General features: G+C 44.3%; 1 protein-coding gene across 1 annotated transcript in view; it reads right to left on the reverse strand.

The window, feature by feature from the left end:
* Positions 1–7,715, reverse strand: part of FRY (FRY microtubule binding protein) — a 429,617-nt gene extending 421,902 nt beyond the window's left edge. Inside the window, exon 1 of the mRNA XM_087865212.1 lies at positions 7,545–7,715. The gene's annotated coding sequence lies outside the window, so the exon portion shown is untranslated. The remainder of the gene's footprint in view (positions 1–7,544) is intronic.
* Positions 7,716–8,006: the final 291 nt, after the last annotated feature.

The following is an 8,006-nucleotide window of genomic DNA, read 5'->3' on the forward strand; positions in this document are numbered from 1 at the left end:
ATGGTCAAGATTCTAAGGAAAAGTCATTGGATTTTAAAGACATTACAGTTATTAACCAACAACATAAAGAGAAATCATGAGGTTGACCATGGCGACAACTCATCTAATTTACTTAGCTGTGAGCCCTAACACTTCTACCCTCCTGCACTCCTGCCATTGAGATGAATGGATAAAGAAGATGTGATTAATGTGTGTGTGTGTGTGTGTGTGTGTGTGTGTTTGTATAATTCAGCCATAGAAGGAATGAGATCTTGCCATCTACTACAACATGGATAGACCTAGAGGGCATTATGCTAAATGAAGTAAGTCAGAGAAAGACAAAAACCATATGATTTCACTTATTTGTGAAATCTAAAAAAACAAAACAAACAAAAAGCAGAAACAGACCCATAAATAAGAGAACAAACTAATGGTTGCCAGAAGAGAGAGCAGGAAGATGAGCAAAATGGGTGAAGGGGAGGGGGAGATACAGGCTTCCAGTTGTGGGAGGAATGAGTCATGGAGATGAAAGGTACAGCATAGGGAATGTAATGTATTTAATAGTGTTACATGGTGAGAGATGGTAGCTACATTGTGATAAATATGCCATATTGTATAGACGTCAAATCACTATGCCGAACACCTAAAACTAATGTTAACATTGTGTGTCAACTATACCTCAATGACTTTTTTTTTTAAAGCAATGTCTTGAGGCTAACCCCACATCCATCTCATTCATTGCAGCCCTCCATCAGCATCTGGAAAGTACAGGTATCTTTTAACCATTCTGTGCCTAGACCTGTCACCATAGCAATAGTGTTTGATACTCTTTGGAGTAACTCACATATAGAAGTGTACTCCTGAGCACATTTACATACACGATTCACTTTGCAACTCCAATTTTACTCAGGAATAACCTATCAGTTGCCTGCAATTTCAATGTTTCCTGACTTTTACTGATGTTCCAAATCCACAGTGAATAAGGAATTACGCCGAACATATAATTACCTTATAGATCTTAAGATCTATAGATCTTAGAGTTAAAGATGTATTTGCTTAAGAGTTCACTTATGTTTTAAACAACTTAACAGTTTTGCCTCCTCTTCGTCCTGGGTGGTTCATCTTTCATCTGGGGATCCTTTATGTAGTGTGGTTCCTCATTTTTTTTTCTTTTACTCAAGGCGAACACTGCACACCTGACTGCAATATGCAGCAAAGGCTGACTGTGAGCATGGCTGGACCATCTGGTACCACGACTCAGATGTAATTACTGTTTACTGGGTGAGTACCAGGTGTCAGATCCGGAGCGAGGCATTTCTGCACATTTGGCTGAATGCTCCATGTGTACATGGACCTAATTCATTACTGGACTATTTTTAAAACCCCCATATAGTAACCATGTCTTTTATTTTCTGTATTCTGATGTTTTGACATCTTGGGCTCTTGATGACCCTGCAGGCACTGCCTCTCACAGGATGAGCTAATTTCTGGAAAAAAATATTTTGCCTTCCAGGGTGCTTTCATATGCAAACCAATCAATTCAGAGCCCATACTCCCCACCCTTACACTCAGCACTGCTGTCCACCTGCCCTAATCACCCCAGGGCCAGGTACCAGACAACTAGGAAAGGCCTCTATGCCCCAAAACTCTCTGAAATTATTCAGTCCTAAACCTGGCTTGCCCTGCCTCTCCTGCTTCTTCTCTTGCCCACATTCACTCCTTACTCCCTCCACCACCACGTGGCCCTGCATGACTTATGTGCCTCCTGCTTCTAGGGATCTGTGAGCACAATAAATTCCACAGTCATTTCCATGTCTGCATGTCTTACCATACGTGATTAAAACATCCCATATAATCACAGAATTGGCAGCTAAGATTATTCTGTTCTTCTTTCATCCCGCCCTGTGTGTTCAGTAAAAACAAGTTTTAAATTATTTTTGTCTTTGGGGAGCCTGGGAGGCTCAGGTGGTTAAGCATCTGACTCTTGATTTCGACTCACATCATAATCTCAGGGTCGTGAGTTCAAGCCCCAGGTCGGCTCCATGCTCAGTGTGGAGTCTGCTTGAGATTTTCTCTCTTCCTCTGCCCCATCCCCCACTCACGTGAAAGTGTGCGCAAGCTCTCTAAATAAATTAATAAATAAATGCAATCTTTAAATTATTTTTGTCATTTGTCATCTGTCTGGCCCATGTTAACAATACTTAATTATACATAAGTTCCTTTAACGTATAGCCAAAAAAATGGAATTAATGATTATTTTCTATTATGTGAAAGAGACAGCTCTGATCTATCCACCAAGTTCCTTCACAGCACATACTGCTTTGCCTCCGCAGGGGGAGAGACACACACTGTTGCTTCTTCCCTAAGCAAGCGGGCTGAATGTATACTAGAAGCTCACAAGTGACCTTCGTTAGTTACACATGTGTTTTGGAGGTCCCACCTTTTTTTTTTTTTTAAGACTTTATTTATTCATTTGACAGAGAGACAGCCAGCGAGAGAGGGAACACAAGCAGGGGGAGTGGGAGAGGAAGAAGCAGGCTCATAGTGGAGGAGCCTGATGTGGGGCTTGATCCCAGCATGCCGGGATCACGCCCTGAGCCGAAGGCAGACGCTTAACGACTGCGCTACCCAGGCGCCCCTGGAGGTCCCACCTTTAACTGAACTGGAATCGGGGTGTATCTTTGCAGGTCTGGCTATCACATTCATAGACTGTGGGGTTATTTGGGCAATGCTAATTATTCACTTTGGATCCTCAGGACTGCTTCAGAGCCTGCTGCTAAGCTCAGCTTCCCTGCCACTCCTTCTGTCGCATCTTCATATAGCTTCCTGTTTGGCCTACAAGTGCGTTCTGCTTGACTAGGAAGCAATAAGGAAGCAGAAGCACTGACAGACGGAGGTCTGTATTGCCTATCAAGGCTTTCCTCTTTCCTTTTCGTCTTTTTCTTTGTCAAAATGTCAAGATGGCCTTTTTGGGGGGTTAAAAGGTAGACTGTAAGGCAAGGCCTTAAAGGGCGTGAGTGTCTATAAGCACATACATTCTCTCAGAGAGATGCACGTCCAGACAAGGTCACCAGCACTGAATTTCTGTTTCAGAGGAGCCTACTGAAGGAAAAGCATGTGCCTATTAATTCTGGCTACTGTCAAATATCCAATAGGACAAGTACATGAAATTGAACTAAGCACAAAATTCAAGCAATTTATGATTTGGGATCGTATGAAAGAATCAAAGTATTAAGTTGTTATAAATTCTTTCCGTGGTCAAGATTGATGAAAGCTACAATGAAATTTCTTCTGCCCTGAACGAGTTTTTGTAATGGCATGACATATTTTGAATAGGAGTCTGTAACTAAAATCAAGGACTTAATGCTGGCTTATACCCTTTTTCTATGTCTGGCATTTCTGTCAATGTCATAATTTTAAGAATACATTTTCTAAGCAGCAGTGAACTACTTGTGTGTCTCCATGCCTTCCGTGGGAGGATATTCGTTCACTCGTTCTACAGATATTTATTTACCAAGCAGATTAACTACATGTCATGGACTATCCCTAAGTGGCTAGCATATAGTAGAGAACAAGACAGAAAAAGTCCTTGCCTCCCTGGAGCTTGGTCTAACAAAATGAGTGACTATATGAATGAACGAATCAACAAGGTTGATGAAATTAAGTAGGCACAGATTAGCATATTTCATGGATATGGTTCTTTTTTTTTTCACATTTTAACATCTCTGAAATCAGGATGTGTCTTAATATTGATGGTATCTTAAAACTGCTGATGACTTGGCAGTAGTCACAGCACCAGTCATTTCTCTGCACATGCATCAATTTGGTCACAGCTATTCATTTTGCTATCACTTCTAAATTATGGGCATTGTTGGCACTGCATGTGTTCTGTTTAACTGCCATTTAAATGGTTTTCTAAAGGTTCCACTATGATTTGGTACTGAAGGAAGATGTTCCTGTGTATGCACCACGGCACAGAAACAGAGCAGTGGGGCATAAATGTTACATTACTAAGGGAAACATTTGTCTTTGCTTGGCATTTCCATATTACCTTGCAAAGCAAGATCCAAATGCTTTACCAGATTGGGAAAAAAAAAAAAAACACAGAAGAGGAATCTGTTACAGTGTGTTACTGAGATATATGCAAACCCATTGCCTAACACAGATTGCTTAGGGAAGCAACACTAATGAAGGAATGAACAGGAAAAAGTACCAAAACCTACGGAAGAGATGGAGGCTTGAAAGCAATTGGAGAGCAGTGTGACTGATTCACAAAGTGTCATGGAAGACGACTATTAAGGTGGCATGCGTGTTAAAACCAGCAGTATTTTCTTCTTCTTGTGTAACATAAAAATAATGTTATTTCTTACAACTGACGACATTTCAGATTTGATGAAATATGGAAATAAAAATGGATAGCTAGTTAATGAGAAGTGTTATAAATAGAATAGAATAGAACAGAACAGAATAGAATAGAATAGAATAGAATAGAATAGAATAGAATAGAATAGAATAGAATAGAGTAGAAGTTTGTTGATACTGGACAGTTTTAAGTTAATGAGGTATCTGCACAAACCTAACTTTAAGCAAACAGTGCAGTATCAATTTGTACATCACTAGTCATTTTAAAGAAGTCTACATCACGCCTTATCCCCAGCAATGTTTTTGGTATGTTTCCCATTCTCCTCCAAGAGTGTGACAATGAGCAAACCTCGTGTTCTACTTTCCCAACTTTAATTAGCGCTGCTCCAGTTTTTGGCAGTTTAGAGAATTTAGAGGGGAGGTGCTGGGGCTGTATTCTAAACTCAAACCTTCCTACTGCTGCAGGGGAAGGAGTGAAATAATTAGACAGGAGAGTCCATTTGAAATCCCAAAGCATGCATACGGGACTTTGAGGTTCTTAGCACTACAGTAACATGAGTAAAATGCCAACTACAGAGATATGTTTCCAGGCAGCATATGGCCTCAGCTCAAAAATGCATCTATTTCTCTTTAGACTTGGTACTTCAAATCATTTTGGAACCAGAGAGAGTCGAAAACTATACCAAGGGAGAGAAAATACACACACACACACACACACACACCCCTAGGGAGGAGAAATGATACACACACACACACACACACCCCTAGGGAGGAGAAATGATATAACAATGGCCGTCGGTTATAACACACATGATTTTTTAGGCACAGCTTCAAAACGTACTGTTTCGCAACTGTGACATCAATTTTTGATACCATTCATCAGTGACAACTGTGCTAGTATAAAAGTGAGTAATCAAATCAGAAATAGGTGTGTAGCCACACGCATCACCAAGATAACAGGTAAATAGGTGAACACATATCTTCAGCAGTGTTGACAACGGGCTACACCATGTATGTGGCATTTCACACCATGGAGAAGGCCTGCTTCCTGCTCCTGGGGCCCTATGTTAATTTCCTTTCTGGTCAGCAGTGGAGAATCCAGGAGTTCCCTGGACTAATACCATTGTCCCCAGCAACCTTGTTTCAGTTTTTCCTTTTAAGTAGGCTGGTCTGTGTCAGGAATTCTCTGACAGTTGGTACAGGAAGATGAGTGTGCCAGTGTGAACACTGCAGGAGATGTGTTGCTGCCAACTGGTGGTGTGTACTTATATGTGCAGAGCTAAAACAGACTTGGATGACTGAGAGGGTAGGGACTGCTCCTTAAGTGGCAGTGAGGGAAACACTTGGTCACCTGTGTTCCAGAACCAACTTCTCTGAAAGGACAAGGAGTTTGTATGTCTGGAGATTTCCATGTGATTTACGTGCTGGGGACGGGGGCTTAGGGGGAATCTGGCGAGTTCCTGAGGCTGCCCTTTGGTGAAGGGAATACTTGCTGGGCATAGGCATACAGTGTTAGGTTCCCAGAGGGAGAAATAGTCTATAAAAGGGCTTGAATCCAGGAGGCCATTAGAAATAGTATTTGCCATATTTTGATTTCCCACTACATTATAATATGGCAACTATCTCTCAAGAGTGGCTGGGAGATAGCATAGAGTAGTGGTAAAGAGCAGGGGCAGGAAATCAAACAGATCCAGGTTCAAATCCCACCTCTATCACTTACTTGACATATAATCTTGGGAAAATTACATAATCTCTTTTGTCTCTGAAACAGGGTAAGTAATAATATTTCATCAAGTTGACTGTGAGATTTAAGGTCACAATTCATGCAAAAACTTGGTGATATATCTGGCACATAGTATGTGCTCAATATTTGAACACTGTTGTGTCACCACTGAGGAAGCTTCCTTGTCTTTAAGACATAAATGTTCTTAGAGAAGTTATGTTACCTGGTGTCGGGGTAAATCTTATAGATCAGAACAGGATGTCTGTGTCCTTGGCCAAGGGTGTCTCCAGAGCACAAAAATTGGTATTATGAAGTTGTCTTATGGTATGAATATGTCTTGGTTAGAAATGAATAAAGTAAACTTGATAATCCATGTATATGATCAGAAAGCTTGATTAGAATTGAACAGAATCTATATATATTTGTTGAAATCTGTTAATTTCAAGTCAACCAGATATCTACATGTTACCACCTCTACTCAGAACTACTTTATGATAGGCCTATTCCCACAATCTCCTGTAAAACTCAGTTCTAACTAATCATTTCTCTGCATTGGAGGAAAATTTTGTAAAGCAAATAATTCCCACCTAACCCACCTTATTTTGAAGGTTACAACTTTCTCCTATCTTCAAGTGGGTACACATGTTCTGTATTCTTTGTTCCCACCTCCCATCCTAAGAGCAGAACTATTAACTTCTCCTCCCTTTCCTGTGCTGCACAGCACCCGCCCAGCACTCAAGGAAAGCTGATTGGAAGCATATGGCAATAAGAAACTATTCAAGATTTGACATAAGTAATTATTGGCACCTTGGACACTTTGGTGTTTGGGGGATCTTTAATTAGAAGGCAAACTTAAATTTTTGAGGCTCCTAGAGCATAGATATTGGTAGCGCCCATTCTAGGGGTAGAGAACATGGGGGATACTGACAACCTGCTGCACTGTTTTCAAGCAAAAGCCATAATGTGGGGGCTCTGGATGCCCAGTATTCGAAAGCCCCTCCCTAAGGGGGATTCCCACAGAGGAATTTCCTCAAGAAAGGGCCTGTGTCAGGAATGCTGTTTGGGTCAGAAAGTGGCATGGGTTCCTGCATGCCCATTTTCAGAACACAGGAGTCCTCAACAGGGTGCTCTGACTCTCTTTAAAGGTGCGGGCCTCAGGGACCCCCCGAGTCTGGCTCCTCAAGTCTCAGCATCAAACTTTCTCCTGGAACAAAACCTCTTTCAAACCACATGGAGACAGGAGGATGGAGGATGGGGATGCAGCCAGCTGCTGCCCTGAGACAGCCCTCCTCCCCCCACCCGGCTTCCCTCTGCCCCCACCCTCTTCCTCACGGGGAAAGCGGCCCAGGCGGCGCAGCCCCGCCCAGCCCCACCCACCCCGCTCCCAGCCCACCACTCGGTCCGGGGAGCCTAGAGCTTCACAAAGCCACTTGCCGGGCGCTGCGGTGCGCCGGACGAGGGGGCGAGAGGGGCTGGGTACCTTTAGGAAGAGGCCAGGACACCGGCGCCCGAGGAGACCCGCAGCATCGCCCGCACGCCGCCGCTGCGGGGGGCTACTTCTCTGCGCCGAGAGCCGGATACGGCGGGGACCGGGCGCTGCCGCCGCCGCTGCCGCCGCGTGTGCCGCTCGCGCTCCCTGAGCTGCGCTCCACTCGATGCGCCCCGGCTCTGCTGCCCGGCGACCGCCACTGTCAAGCGGAGCCCCGCCCCCTGCGCGCCCGGCGAGCCGCGGACCCCCGGGACGCGCCGCCGCCGGGATTGGCTGCGGAAGTCGCTGGCTCCGCCTCCGCGCGCCGCGCCCCTCCCGCGCCGGTGGCGCGCGCGGTTGCCGGCTCTCTCCAGGGGCGCCGCGGGAGGGTGGGGTCCCGGGCTGGGCGAGGCTTCCTGCGGGTACGGCGCTCGCGGAGCCTCGGCTTCTGGGCTCTGCAGTTTCTCTCTCCTC

This window comes from Ursus americanus, chromosome 10 (genome assembly GCF_024610735.1).
Source record: "Ursus americanus isolate L20-20 chromosome 10, mUrsAme1.1.p, whole genome shotgun sequence".
In the NCBI taxonomy this organism is placed as follows: Eukaryota; Metazoa; Chordata; class Mammalia; order Carnivora; family Ursidae; genus Ursus; species Ursus americanus.